Source organism: Felis catus, chromosome D4 (assembly GCF_018350175.1).
Source record: "Felis catus isolate Fca126 chromosome D4, F.catus_Fca126_mat1.0, whole genome shotgun sequence".
NCBI lineage: Eukaryota > Metazoa > Chordata > Mammalia > Carnivora > Felidae > Felis > Felis catus.
Window position 1 is genome coordinate 7010664 of NC_058380.1, and position 15480 is coordinate 7026143.

Consider the following 15480-nt stretch of genomic DNA (forward strand, 5'->3'; position numbering starts at 1 on the left):
CACTGGGCGGGCAGGAGTCTGTTTACTCCCTGTCACAGGGGCTTGTCCTCAAACTGATGTGATGCAGAGAAGTCAGGTAACCTGCCCAAGGTCACACAGCTGCTTGGTCAGGTTTCCCTAACGTCGCCTCCCCCTGCACTGGGAACGTAGAGGGGGCTCAGACACCAAGGGATCTTCGGGAAGAGCTACTTGCCTAGATTAGGATTGAGCGAAATCACCGTCTCCTCCTTGGCGCTGATCCTTTGCCCTTTTTCTCAGGATCACATGCCGTGCGTGACGTTGACGGTTTCACAGGGGAAACTGGAGGAGCATCGCGAAGAACTCACTCATCGAGTCAACTGACACATCCTTCGAGAAATGAACAAGTTTTTGTTATGTGCGTGGAATCACCAGTGTCTCACCCCCTTTACACCAAACCCTGTACTCACTTAGTCTTCTGTACCTAGGTCAGAGTCGTTGATTAAAGTGTTTCCAGTGTGGGGCTCGTATTTCCTTGTCAAGCTGGAAACTTTTTGATACACTTTGTGTGTGCGTGTGTTTCGAGCTTGATCGAGAAAGTAGCAGAGGGTGAGTGGCCGGTGCTTTTATTGGGAGGGCACCTGTAGAAATCGGACAGCTCAGGACGCCTTTGGAGGTGCTCCTCATTTGTGGCAGCCAATGTGTTCTTGAACAGGTTTTTGTTTTTGTTTTTTTTAAATTTTTTTAATGTTTATTTTTGAGACAGAGCATGAATGAGGGAGGGTCAGAGAGAGAGGCAGACACAGAATCTGAAGCAGGCTCCAGGCTCTGAGCTGTCAGCACAGAACCCGACGTGGGGCTCGAACTCACAGACCGCGAGATAATGACCTGAGCTGAAGTCGGACGCTTAACCAACTGAGTCACCCAGGTGCCCCAGTTTTTTTTTTCAAGTTTATTTATTTTGGAAGAGAGAGAGAGAATCCCAAGCAGGCTCTGTACCAACAGCAAACAGCCCTGTGCGGGGCTCAAACTCACAAACTATGAGATCATGTCCTGAGCCAAAACCAAGAGTTGAACGCTTACCAAACTGAGCCACTCAGGTGCCCCTCTTAAAAAGTTTTCAGTTTTTCCTTCCTTCCCCCTCCTTCTGCCCCTCCCTCCCCCTTCCCCTGCCCTCTCTCTCTCCTTCCCTCCTTCCATCCTCCTCTTCTCAGCTTACATTTTACTTGACCTAGAGGAAGCTGCTGTTTACAGGAATAACCCCATAAATCTTCCAGGGAACAATGGTCAACTTGATTTTCTCTTTTTGGTAAACCTGGGTTTTGTTGTGTGTTTAAAAAAATTTTTTTTTCAATGTTTCTTCATTTTTGAGAGACAGAGTGCAAGTGGGGGTGGGGCAGAGAGAGAGGGAGACACAGAATCCGAAGCGGGCTCCAGGCTCTGAGCTGTCAGCACAAAGCCTGACACGGGGCTGGAACCCACGAGCCTTGAGATCATGACCTGAGCCGAAATTGGATGCTTAAGCAACTGACCCACACAGGCACCCCTGTTTGTTTGTTTGTTTGTTTGTTTGTTAGTTAATGTTAGGCTTGATTTACATGAAGTCCACTGAAAACTTGGGAAGAGGGGGCTTTATGTCAGGAAAATTCAGATCTGGCTCTAAAGGGTCACTTTCTAGGACACATTTGTAAGAGGAGGCTAATTTCTTTGGATTATAGTTTAAACCATCCTCTCACCTTACCTCCCTCCTCGTTTCCAGCAGTGCTTAATAAATTTCTATGAGGAATAAAATCTTCCTCAAATATTTCTCTGAAAGAGCTACTTTAAGTAAATACATTCTGCAAATGTGACCGCCAAAACCACATTTAAAATCAGCTAGAAGGGCGCCCTGATGAAATGCTCACACAGTGTTAAGGAGCACCAAGAGAACACGGGCGGGATGATGTGGGACTGGAGGCTCATTTGTCTTCATGGGGACAAGCCCAGAGCAGAGGGGCCTGGAAATGGGAACCTCGGTCTTTCCTTCACATTATAACCTGGCATTTTCCTCTACCATACCCTAAATCTCTTAGTTTTTACAGGATTCGGCAAGAGTCAAATTTCCTTTTCTTATTATGACCACAGGAATTGGTTTGTGTTAGGTAACTTAGGAAAACAGCATTAATAATTAAAGGAAAAAAAGGCCTACAGAAACAATAAAACAAAGCTCATTTATTCTCGACTTTCAGCCAAGTAAAGGTGTATATGTTACAACAAGCATTTCATTGACCTTTGGAAAACAGCCAACGTACTTAAAATTACACCTGCTTCTGTATTCTGGGTGTGTCTGAGACTTAGAGCTGTCAGTTTGTTACTTTGATGTCTCAGGAGTCATCAAAAATAAAAAAAATATTGTGTTACACGAAGGCTGTGGCAGAATCCTCAGGAAAAGATCACTTACGAAGTGTGTCAGCAGCTAGAGGAAATCAGTTCTAGAGAATTGGTATCTCATGGCGGTTCCCTCTCAGACACACACGGTGACATTCAGCGTTCATTTTCTCTGAAATGGTTTGAGCATGACTCCTTGGTTCCATTTAGGGACAAGATTTTTCAGGGCGCCTCGGTGGCTCAGTCGGTTAAGCGTCCAACTTCGGCTCAGGTCATGATCTTGCAGTCCGTGAGTTCGAGCCCCGCATCGGGCTCTGTGCTGATGGCTCAGAGCCCGGAGCCTGCCTCAGCTTCTGGGTCTCCCTCTCTCTCTGCCCCTTCCCTGGTTGCATTCTGTCTCTCTCTCTCCGTCTCTCTCAAAAATAAAACATTAAAAAAAAATCTTCATTGCCCATTCTTATTTAAAGTTTGTTTTGTTTTGTTTTGTTTTCAGATCAATCTTTTTTCTCAGCTAATTCTATTGTTTAAATTATTCTTATTTTACCTTTCTATTTCTCAAGGAATTATTTCCATTTTGAGGAATCCTATTGGGGCCAGGATTGCACTTGAGGTGTTTTGCTTTTGGAGGATGTAATAATGTGAATAGTTTTGTGACGGATTGAGATTTCTTTGGGAAGACCTACGTCATCAAACATGATACAGATTCCCACCTGTCTTGCTTCAAGTTCTTATTCCTATTTTGACTTTCACAAAAAGTCAAAGCCTGGACCGTAGTTTACAAGCAGGTTTGATGGGGTCTGGGTTTGCAGAAGCTCCTGGGAAAATCTCCTTGGGGGAGCCTGGGCCGCCCCACGCAAAAGCCACCGCACAAAGAGGTATTTCCCTAAGGTCACCTGGCTGACCCAAAGTTAGCTGAAACGTACAGACCCTGCATTATAAATACTATTTTTTTATTTAAAAAAAATTTTTTTTTAATGTTTATTTTTGAGACAGAGAGAGACAGAGCATGAATGGGGGATGGTCAGAGAGAGGGAGACACAGAATCTGAAATAGGCTCCAGGCTCTGAGCTGTCAGCACAGAGCCCGACGCGGGCCCGAACTCACGGGCTGCGAGATCATGACCTGAGCCGAAGTCGGCTGCCTAACCAACTGAGCCACCCAGGCGCCCCTATAAATACTATTTTAAAGATGAGAGTGTACGTGGTGTGTTTGACATAGAAGGTGGTTGCTTTTATACGGGGAACCGCAGAGGTTTGATGAGTTATGCATGCAGGTTGACCTGGCCCCTGAGTGCTGCTCATAATGGCCGTGACTCTACTCGATTATTCCATTAACAGAGCCCTCTGGCCTCCGTGCGGGCAGCCCGAGGAAAGCGCTCTGGCCCATGTGTGACCGATGAATCTTCTAGCACAGCTGTGCTTCTCTGAATAGATGACCCAACCCAGCATTCCCTGGGGACTTGCAGTTCTTGGCGAGGACCCCCTCCTCTCTTCCCAGGTCCCGGGAATCCTGCCGACAGAGGAGGTGCACCCCCAGTTCACCCGCAGCCCCCCCACCCTGCTCCTTGGGCCTGCTCCTCTCCACCCCCCGCCCCTTGGGTCTGCTCCCGTCGGCCCCTCTGCACCGGGCCCAGGGGCAGCTGTAGTTTTTTTGCTCATCAGAGGAAAGAGCCAGTGCTTACTTTCGCCCTCAGAGCTAGGAAATTTGGCAAAAGCAAGGTCGGGCCGAGGACAAGAACTTTTCCTCGGTGCAGATGGGTCATTTCCCGGATGGATAGGTTGTCGAAGCTTCTTCGGCAGAGTGAGGAGCTCCCAGGCCAAAATCTTCCCTTCGGGATTCTGTGGCTTTTACAGTGATCCTCCGGCACCCCCGTAAGTACGTGTTTTCCTTGTCTTTATTTTAAAAGCACCCTGTAGCCCATGATATAATACCCATTTTCCTCATGTACCTGTAAGAATCACCCGCTGGGCCTCATTTGCTCTCTGGGGCTCTGTGGTGACCACAGCTTTGCCTCCACCAAGACGGACAATAAACATCATGTACAGCGGGCTGTGCCTTGTGTGGGAGGGTCACATGGGGTGGGGGTGGGGGGAATCTTCATTTCGACACCAGAACCCCAAGGTGACAGCACTGAGGGCCACCGTGTCCGTCCCAGATGCGGCGAAGGGGATCTGGGGGCTGTGAGACCGCCCAGTCATCAGGATTAGGACTTTAAAGGGAAGAGGGAGAAGAGAGGCCTCTAGCAAGGTGGAGAGTTTGCTCTGAGGTCGGAGAGTTGAAGTACACAGGTTGTCTTGGGCCTTTGGCTTGTGAGTGGTCAGGATGCTTCTGAACCAGCCAGGCTGTGCTACCTCGTGTGCTGCTTAGGTTGGACCGGTGTGGAGGGTGATTTAGTCTAGCTCCTTCCACAGAGGAGGCCAGGACAAGGGCAACAGTTTTTAAAAAAAAATTTTTTTTTCATGTTTTTATTTATTTTTGAGACAGAGAGTGACAGACCATGAGCAGGGGAGGGGCAGAGAGAGAGGGAGACACAGAATCTGAAACAGGCTCCAGGCTCTGAGCCGTCAGCAGGGAGCTGGATGGGAGGCTCAAACTCATGAACTGTGAGATCATGACCTGAGCTGAAGTCGGATGCTTAACCGACTGAGCCACCCAGGTGCCCCATTTTTTTTAAAGTTTTAAAAAATTTATGTTAGAGGGGCGCCTGGGTGGCTCAGTCGGTTAAGCGTCCGACTTCAGCTCAGGTCACAATCTCGCGGTCAGTGAGTTCGAGCCCCGCGTCGGGCTCTGGGCTGATGGCTCAGAGCCTGGAGCCTGTTTCCGATTCTGTGTCTCCCTCTCTCTCTGCCCCTCCCCCATTCATGCTCTGCCTCTCTCTGTCTCAAAAATAAATAAAAAACATTAAAAAAAATAAAAAAAATTTATGTTAGAGAGCAAGCAAGCAGGGTTAGAGGGGAACAGAGGATCTGAAGTAGGCTCTGTGAGAGCCAGATGTGGGGCTCGAACTCAAAAACCTCAAGATCATGATCTGAGGAGAAGCTGGATGCTTAACCAGCTGAGCCACCCAGGCGCCCGAGGGCAGTAGTCGCGTAAAGACCTTACCATCTAACTTTGGAATACTTGGGATTCCAGTAAAGGGATATAATAAAGCTTTTTTTCCTTCTTCCTGCCTGCTCTCTTTTCTCTCTCTCTCTCTCTTTTTTAAAAATTTTTCTTGAGAGAGAAAATGTGAGCAGGGGAGGGGCGGAGAGAGAGGAGACAGAAAATCCCAAGCAAGTTCTGCGCTCTCTGCACGGAGCCCTAGGTGGGGCTGGAACTTACAAACTGTGAGATCATGACCTGAGCTGAAATCAACAGTCCGGCCTACCCGACCGGCGTCTTGGCGTTTTTTCATTCATTCGCTTAGTGCCTCAGTTTGCCTGTGCTAGATCAAGTACCCCCAAGGGCACTCTCGTGAGGGGTCTGCAGGGAGAACACCTGCATTTGAACGGCTTCTGCCATTTACCGCGTGACTGACTTGGGCAAAAAGTGGCTTAGAACTCTGTCTCAGGGTCCTTCTGTGCGTAAAGGAGGCAGTTACAACAGCTACTTGAAAACGTTAACTGCTGTAGGCAGATGAGTTAACACATTTAAAGCACTTTCGATCAGTTGCCGCCACAAAATAAGTCTCAGCAGGTGCCAGCTGTTTATTGGCACCTCATTGAGTTATTTGAGGAAGGTGTTAGGTCTCCCCCCACCTTCTTTTGCTAAGGATACCGAGGCTCGGAGAAGCTAGACCGTCACAGCCAGTTTCCAAACCCTGGTCCGTCTTGTCCCTAAACCTCGTATTCTTTCTCCCGCTTCCCGCCACCCTGTTGGCTGTCACCTGATTGTCCCTGAGGCTTGTGCATACCGGATAATACAACCTAAGGGGTTAGACAAAAAGGAACTCAGAACCTTTCCGTAGAGTGACAGGGCAGCTAAGGTCTCTTGCCAGAAGTTGGAATGAGGTTAACCACTTCTTGTTTCGGCCACCAGGAGATGCTGTCTGGTCTTATTTCCGGTCACTGGAATATGATGTTTGTTATGAGCCTTTTTAGGAAGCCAGCTCCCTTCCCCTGTCGCCAACGAAATATCCCTGTTCCTTTTCCTCCGGGAACTGACACTTAAACTGGTTTTCTTGAACTGAGATTATTACCACACCTGTTTCAGTGGGATGCCTTTCAGGGACAGACCATGGGTACTGGGCGATATTGCTACAAGTCTGGATTCATGGACAAGGAGCTCCGTGGCACGAAAGCTCATTTGTCGTTGCCTAGGGGAGGTTCAGCGTGGGCCACTGATGACATCCTTCGTTCATTGATTCACGCCGTCTCCCAGCCCTGACAGTTCACTACATGGATTCCACAGACTCGTATGGAATCACTCGATTTGTATTAAGCTCCTACTGTGGGCTCAGTATTGTATTGTGCTCTGGGGATGGGGGGGGCAGGGGTGAGCTATGGAGCGAGTATAAGACCCATCCTGTGCCCTCCCGGAGTCTCTGGACTCCCCAGGGCAGTGAGATGTTGCAAACGTGACTCTCAAAATGTGTTACAACCTCCCGTGTCTTCAGGACCAGCCCGGATTCACGGCTGTCGGAAGCAGTGGGGTTTGGAATAACCGTGTGTGATGGGGACTGGGTGAAGTGGACAGTGAAAGGTGATGCCCTCCACCTCCTGCAAGGCATTCACATTTTTTTTTCAATCTTTCAAGTTCAAATCTAAAACAACAAAAGGCTCTATGGTCACATAAAGCTGATCTGAAGCTGAATCTTGCCCACAGCCACCTGTTTTGACTTGTATTTAAGACTAATGAGGGGCTCCTGGGTGGCTCAGTCGCTTGAGCGTCCGACTTCAGCTCAGGTCATGATCTCACGGTCCGTGAGTCCGAGCCCCACATCGGGCTCTGTGCTGACAGCTCAGAGCCTGGAGCCCGTTTCAGATTCTGTGTGTCCCCCTCTCTCTGCCCCTCCCCTGCTCATGCTTTGTCTCTCTCTGTCTCAAAAATAAAAACATGAAAAAAATGTTTTTAAAAGAATATTGAATAATGATACTCAGTTATCATCCATAGTTTGTGGAACTCAATTTTATTATGTCATAATCATATCTCATATTAATTAATAAGGTAGTATCTGATTGTGGACCAAGATACTGTGACTTTTCTAAGGCCTCTGAGGTAAAGAAAGAATAGGTTAGAAATGATGAGGTCTTGGGGCTGAGGCCCAATAATTTATTTTTTGACACTAAGGAACAGGAAGACCAGGTAGAGAAGAGGTTTGGAAAAAGGAAATTAGAATCTAATGAAAGGTATGTGTATGGAGAAGGAGGAAACATCCTCTAGGGTTATCTTCTAAAGTGTCTTAAATGTTAGACTCGGTATTTTAGACTTTGTGCTATAGGCAGAAGCCATTAGAATTTGGGGATGAGAAAGCAGACTGTTAATTTGATGGTCCTTGTTCAGGGTGGTTTGGGGGTGGGTAGAAGCTGGAGGCAGGTGGTTCAGCAGGTGGGTGGAGGCTGGCAGCAGGGAGGCCACGACAAAGCCATTGAAGAAGTCTGAAAATTAGGACAATAGAATCTCGACAGGGTGGGAAGGTCATAGAGAAGAAAGGGGCCACTAAACATCAGGGCGGGAAGACATAGTCAGGCAACTTATTTTAACGGTGCTTTAATGGTGCGTGGGGTGCAGGGATGGGGAGACTGGCTCCTGTAAGAAAGAACCGTCTGGCCTTGGCTGAGTTGTGAAGTGATGGTGGGATTATTTAATTATCAGGAATAAAGATTGAGAGAGTAATTACTCTGCCGACATAAGGACACAGTGGCCTTTATTTCATAGATTTGTATAGATATGTGACCTGAGTGAGATGAACTCAGGACTAAATAAAAGAGAAGGTCAAGTCTAAGCTTTTGGGGAGGGATCCCTCCCCCTCCCCCCCACGGTGTGTGTTTGGCAATAGGGCCAGAGCAGGGAACACTTGGGATTATGCTGTGGAGTGGGTGCTGAGAGGCAATGGGGCGGGGGCTCCTCTTGGATTCAGGTGTGGGTTCTTGTTACTGCTGCATATTCTTCCTATTGTGAAGGTGTTATTGTGGTAAATAGACTTTAGAGGATTATCAGGATACCTGTAGCTCATTCAGGAATTATGTGGGAAGAAAAGACTGAGGGATGCACATGGCCAGTTATCACGTCTGAACAGAGGCTCAGCCTCGGGCTGCTCACTTCACAAAGAGGCAGCGCTGTCGCTCAGCGGCTCCCTCAACCTGATGCGCCCCCCCAAAGCGGAAGGATTTAAATACATGAATGAGGCTCTGTAGACCTGCCTTGCAACTTCAAACCGTTTGAGGTCAAAGAAGGGAGACATTGTTATCATCCTAGGTTTCAGTGGAAATAAACCACAGATCTTGAAACAACGATCTTGAAACCACGATACCCGGTTTTGAAAAGAGAGACTACAAAGGAAATTGACAAGGTTGATTTTGGGGTAAGCTCAGTTTAAACAAACGCCAGAGTGGGGCCCCTGGGTGGCTCAGTCAGTTAAGCATCTGACTTCAGCTCCGGTCATGATCATCGCGGTTCCTGAGTTCGAGCCCCACATTGGGCTCGCTGCTGTCAGACTGTGAGCGCAGAGCCCGCTTCGGCTCCTCTGTCCCCTTCTCTCTGCCCCTCCCCCGTTTGCGCTCTCCCAAACATAAACATTAAATAATAAAAAGTGATAACTTTTAAAGAGGTGGCGATCGGATACCATCATGCATTGCCTTTTTACCTTGTAGGTGTTTTTTTTCCAGCTTTATTGAGATATAATTGACAAAGTTGTGATGTATTTAAAGTGTACGGTGTGATAGTTTGATATACGTATACATGGTGAAAGGATTCACACCACTGAGTTAATGAGTACATCCATCACCTCATGTACTTACTGTCGGTAAATGTCCATTATACAGTACAGTCAAGTATAGTCCCCATGTTGTACATTAGATGAGAGTTTGTACCTGTTTACCGACCCTTCCCTCCTCCCCCCACCCCACAGCCCCTGGAAACCACCATTCTACTCTGTTTCTGTGAATTTGACTTTTTTTTTTTCTTCTGATGGCACATACAAGTGATACGATGCAGTGTATTTTTCTTTCTGTCTTTGGCTTCTTTCACAGCAGAATGCCCTCCAGGTTCATCCATGTTATTGCAAATGGCAGGATTTTTGTGTTTAAGATTGAGTGACATTCTACCTTGTGTAGGTATCACATTCGTTTTATCCACTCATCCATCATCAGTGGACATTTAGCTTGTTTTCACATCTTGGCTATTGCGAATAGTGCTGCAGTGAACCTGGGAGTCGCATATCTTTTTGAAATAGTGATTTCATTTCCTTTGGATACGTGTCCTGAAATGGGATTGCTGGATCTTATGGTAGTCCTATTTTTAATTTCTTGAGGAGCCTCCATATCGTTTTCCACCGTGGCTGCACCATTGACATCCCATCAACAGTGCGAGAGGGTTCCCTTCTCTCCATATCCTCACCAGGAATTGTTATCTCTTCTCTTTGATAATAGACATACCAGTGGATATGAAGTGACATCTCTTTGTGGTTTTGATTTTCATTTCTCCGATGAGTAGTGATGTTGAGCACCTTTTCATGTACCAACTGACCGTTTGAATAGCTTCTTTTTTGGAAAATGTCTACTCAGATCCTTTGCCCATTTTTTTTATTTTTTTTTATTTTTATTTTTTATTTTATTTTTGGGACAGAGAGAGACAGAGCATGAATGGGGGAGGTGCAGAGAGAGAGGGAGACACAGAATCGGAAACAGGCTCCAGGCTCTGAGCCATCAGCCCAGAGCCCGACGCGGGGCTCGAACTCACGGACCGCGAGATCATGACCTGGCTGAAGTCGGACGCTTAACCGACTGCGCCACCCAGGCGCCCCATTTTGCCCATTTTTTTTAAATTAAATTTTATTTAAATCCAAGTTAGTTAACATATGGTATAGTAATGATTTCAGGAGTAGAATTTAGTGATTCATCACCTACAGATAACACCCAGTGCTCATCCCAACAGGTGCCCTCCTTAATGCCCATCACCCATTTAGCCCCACCCCCACCCAACACCCCTCCAGCAACCCTCAGTTTGTTCTCTTTTAAGAGTGTCTTATGGGGCGCCTGAGTGGCTTGGTTGGTTAAGCGTCCGACTTTGGCTCAGGTCATGATCTCACGGTTCGTGAGTTCGAGCCCCTCGTCGGGCTCTGTGCTGACCGCTCAGAGCCTGGAGCCTGTTTCAGATTCTGTGTCTCCCTCTCTCTCTGCCCCTTCCCTGTTCATGCTCTGTCTCTCTCTGTCTCAAAAATAAATAAACGTTAAAAAAAAATTTTTTTTTAAAAGAGTCTCTTATGATTTGCCTCCCTCTCTCTTTTTATCTTATTTTTCCTTCCCTTCCCCTATATTCATCTATTTTGTTTCATAAATTCCACATATGAGTGAAATCATATGATATTTATCTTCCTCTGATTGACTTATTTTGTTTAGCATAATACACTCTAGTTTGCATGTTGTTGCAAATGACAAGATTTCATTCTTTTTGATTGCCGAGTAGTATTCCATGACACACACACACACACACACACACACACACACACACACTTCTTTATCCATTCATCAATGGACATTTGGGCTCTTTCCATGATTTGGCTGTTGTTGATAATGCCTGCTATAAACCTTGGGGTGCATGTGCCCCTTGGAATCAGCATTTTTGTATCCTTTGGATAAATACCTGGTAGTTCCTTTGCCCATTCTTAAGTTGGGTTCCTTTTGGCTGTTGAGTTGTGGGAAGACTTGTGTACTGTGATTATGAACCCCTTATGGACAGACGGCATGTCTCCTCCTATGCATACATTGCCTTTTCATTTCATGGATGGTTTCTTTTGCTCTGAAGATTTTTAGTTTGATGTCCCGCTTGTTTATTTTTGCTTTAACCTTCACTTTTGGTGTCAACTCCGAAAAACTCATTGCCAGGATGGGCATAGCTTTTCCCCTATGGTTGCTCCTAGCAGTTTGACAGTTTCAGGCCTTACATTCAAGTCTCTCATCCATCTTGAGCTGATTTTTGTGTGGGGTGTATGTTAGGGTTCCAGCTTCATTCCGTTGCGTGTGAACGTCCGGGTTTCCCAGCACCATTTATTGAGGAGACTATTTTTTCCTCATTGTATATTCTTTGCTCCTTTGTCAACAATTAATTGAACATATATGCATGGGGTCACTTCTGGGCCCCCTCTTTGGTTTCATTGATCCCCGTGTTTATTTTTATGCCAATAACATACTTTTTTGATTACTATGGCTTTGTAATATTATTTGAAATCAAGAAGTGTGAGGTCTCCGTCTTTTCCTTTTTCAAGATTGCTTTATTTGTTTTTTTTTTGTTTCCATACAGAAATGAAAGATTGTGATTTCTATTTCTAAAAAAAATACGTTGGAATTTTGATAGGAATTGGGTCAAATTTATAGAAAGCTTTGGGTTGTATGGACATTTTAAAATCCTAATTCTTCCAATCTGTGAGCCTGGAGTATCTTTCCATTTATTTATGTCTCTTGCAATTTCTTTCATCAGTGTTTTCTTTTTTCATTCATTTATTTATTTTTTTAAATGTTTGTTTATTTTTGAGAGAGAGAGCACAAGTGGGGGAGGGCCAGAGAGAGAGACACACACAGAATCTGAAGCAGGCTCTGAGCTGTCAGCACAGACCCTGACACCGGGCTCAAACCCACGAACCATGAGATCATGACCTGAGCCAAAGTCAGACGCTCAACCAATTGAGCCACCCAGGCGCCCTGTTTCATCAGTGTTTTAGTATTCAGAGTCCCGGTCTTATACTTTCTTGGTTAAATTTGTTCCTAAGTGTTTTATTCTTTTGTTTGTTTGTTTTGTTTTGTTTTTTTGGGTTTTTTTGTTTGTTTTTTGTTTTTTTTTTGTTTTATTCTTTTTGATGTTAGCATAAATAGAATTTTCTTAATTTCTTTTTCTAATAATTTGTTGTTAGTCTGTAGAAACTCAACTGATTTTTGTGTGTTGATTTTATGTCCTGAAGCTTTGCTGAATCTGTTTATTCTAACAGTTTTTGGCAGTGTCTTTTGGGTTTTCTATACATAATATGTCATTTGCAAAGAAAGACAATTTAACTTCTTCCTTTCTGATTTGGATGCCTTTTATTTCTTTTCCTTGCCTCATTGCTCTAAGATTTTTTATACTGTGTTGAAAAAAAGTGGGGATAGTGGGCATCCTTATCTTATTCCTGATCTTACAAGAAAAACTGAGGTTTTCACCATTGAGTATGATGTTAGCTGTGGGCTTCTGTATATGGAAGCTGTATGTGTTCCTTCTGTATATGTTGAGAGTTAATCATGAAAGGATGTTGAATTTTGTCGAATATTTTTTCTGCATCTATTGAGACGATCCTATGATGTTTATCCCTCATGTTGTTACTGTGGTGTATCACACTTATTAATTTGCAAATGTCAAACCATCCTTGTATCCCAGGAATAAATCCCACTTGATCGTGGAGTATGAACCTTTTAATGTGTCGTTGAATTCAGTTTGCTACATTCTGTTTGAGGATTTTTGCATCTGTGTTCATCAGGAATACTGGCCTATACTTTTCTTGCAATGTTCTTGTCTGCCTCTGATTTCTGGGTCATGCTGGCCTTGGAAAACGAGTTTGAAAGTGTTATCTCTTCTATTCTTTGGAAGAGTTTGAGAAGGATTTGTAATCTTTTTTTTTTTTTCTTTTTTTTCTTTCAATGTTTATTTATTTCTGGGACAGAGAGAGACAGAGCATGAACGGGGGAGGGGCAGAGAGAGGGAGACACAGAATCGGAAACAGGCTCCAGGCTCTGAGCCATCAGCCCAGAGCCTGACGTGGGGCTCGAACTCACGGACCGCGAGATCGTGACCTAGCTGAAGTTGGACGCTTAACCGACTGCGCCACCCAGGCGCCCCAAGGATTTGTAATCTTAAAAAAATTTTTTTAATTGTTTCAAGTTTTTATTTAAATTTGAGTTAGTTTACGTATAGTGTAATATTAGTTTCAGGTGTCGAATTTAGAGATTCATCACTTACATATGACACCCAGTGCTCATCCCAACAAGTGCCCTCCTCAATGTCCATCACCCATTTAGCCCATCTCCCCACAACCTCCCCTCCTGCAATTCTCAGTTTGTTCTCTATAGTTCAGAGTCTGTTTTATGGTTTGCCTTTCTTTTTTTTCCCTTGTATGTTCATCTGTTTTGGTTCTTAAGTTCCACATATGAGTGAAATCATATATATCTTTCTCTGCCTGACTTATTTCACTTAGCATAATACACTAGCTCCATGCACATTGTCACAAATGGCAAGATATCATTCTTTTTAAAATCCATTTATTTTTTGAGAGAATGTGTGTGAGCAGGGGAGAAGGGCAGAGGGAGAGAGAATCTTAAGCAGCATGAAGGAGGCGCGGGGCTCAATCCCATGACCCTGGGGTCATAGCCTGAGCCGAAATCGAGAGTCGGACGCTCAACCGACTGAGCCCCACAGGTGCCCCAAGTTTTATTCTTTTCATGCCTGAGTAACACTCCATTGTATATATATACCTCACATCTTCCTCATCCATTTATCAATTGATGGACATTTGGGCTCTTTCCATATTTTTGCTGTGACTGGTAGTGCTGCTATAAACATCAGGGTGCACGTGTCCCTTCGAATCAGTGTTTTTGTATCCTTTGGAAAGGATTGGTATTCTTTACATGTTTGGTAGAATTCACTAGTGAAGCCATCTAGATCTGGACTTGCCCTTGCTGGGAGGTTTTGGATTACCCTTGCTTTCCATTTGCATGGATTTCTTTTTAGACACTTTGAGGCACCCCCTCAATGGTTAGGAACACAGGCTCTGGAATCCGGTTGGAGTCCCAGCTGTGTGAACTTGGGCAGATCACTTCATGTCTCTGAGCCACAGTTCCCTTATCTGGAAAATGGAAAACTAGGAAAATAATACCTGCTTGATAGGAGTGTTGAGAAGGATAAATGCCATTAAGCGTGTAAAACATTTAGGAGCGTGCCAGGCACACAGTTCACACTTGGTAAGGGTAAACAATGACTGTAAGTTGTCTTGAAAATTTTAGGCCACCCAAAGTTGAGTTAGAATTAATACTCTAGCTTCCTGGCCTTCTCTGGCTGTCAGTGTCTGGTCAAGAATGTTGACACTTTGACCAACCTCAGTTGGTTAAGCATCTGACTCCAGCTCGGGTCATGATCTCACGGGTTGTGGGTTCGAGCCCCGCATCGGGCTCTGTGCTGACAGCTCGGAGCCTGGAGCCTGCTTTGGATTCTGCCTCCCTCTCTCTCTGCCCCTCCCCTGCTCACACTCTCTCTTTCTCTCCAAAACAAATAAAAGTTAAAAACAAAAAAGAATGTCTATACTGGAGCCAGATTGCTGTGTGAGCTCAGTTGTGGTCCCAGGCAAGTGAACATCTTGTAGCAGTTTCCTCGTCTTTAGAAAGGGGGTAACAACACTACCTACTTCATGATGTTGTTGAGGTTAAATGAGTCAACATATGCCAGGTGCTAAGAACGGGGCTTGCCACGCAGTAACTGCTGTGCAAACATGTGTCCAGTAAACAAAAGCGAGCTTCCCGTGAGCTGTTCTCCTGGAGCCCCGAGAGCCATCCTAGCTGCACTCATCCTGGTGGGAGAAAACTCCTCCCTTGGTGCCTGTAGCAGCTGGGCCAACATCTTGAAAGAAACTGGACTGTTACTTGACTTGGAGTGTCGTCTTTACGGAAGGCGATGACACCCAAGAACAGAGTATGTGCCAGGGGCACCTGCGTGGCTCAGCCGCTTTAGCATCCGACTTCGGCTCAGGTTGAGATCTCACAGTTTGAGTTCAAGCCCTGCATCAGGCTCTCTGCTGTTAGCAAAGAACCTGCTTCGGATCCTCTGCCCCCCCTGCCCCCCCCCCGCCCCTCCCCTGCTCTCTCTCTCGCCGTCTCTGTCTCTAAATAATAAATAAGCATTAAAAAAAAAAAAAATCAGGTAGGTGGCTGGCTGCCTGGAATGGTATTCCTGGAATGGTATTCGAGCAAACTTTTCCTTCTTGCCAGAAAGGCAGACTCAGTA

General features: G+C 45.4%; 1 protein-coding gene across 2 annotated transcripts in view; it reads left to right on the forward strand.

Moving 5' to 3' along the window:
- The window catches only part of SPATA6L (spermatogenesis associated 6 like), a 48325-nt gene extending 47837 nt beyond the window's left edge, over positions 1-488 (forward strand). For both annotated transcript variants that reach the window (XM_023243286.2, XM_023243288.2), the window contains one exon: positions 259-488. The gene's annotated coding sequence lies outside the window, so the exon portion shown is untranslated. The remainder of the gene's footprint in view (positions 1-258) is intronic.
- The last annotated feature ends 14992 nt before the right edge of the window (positions 489-15480 follow it).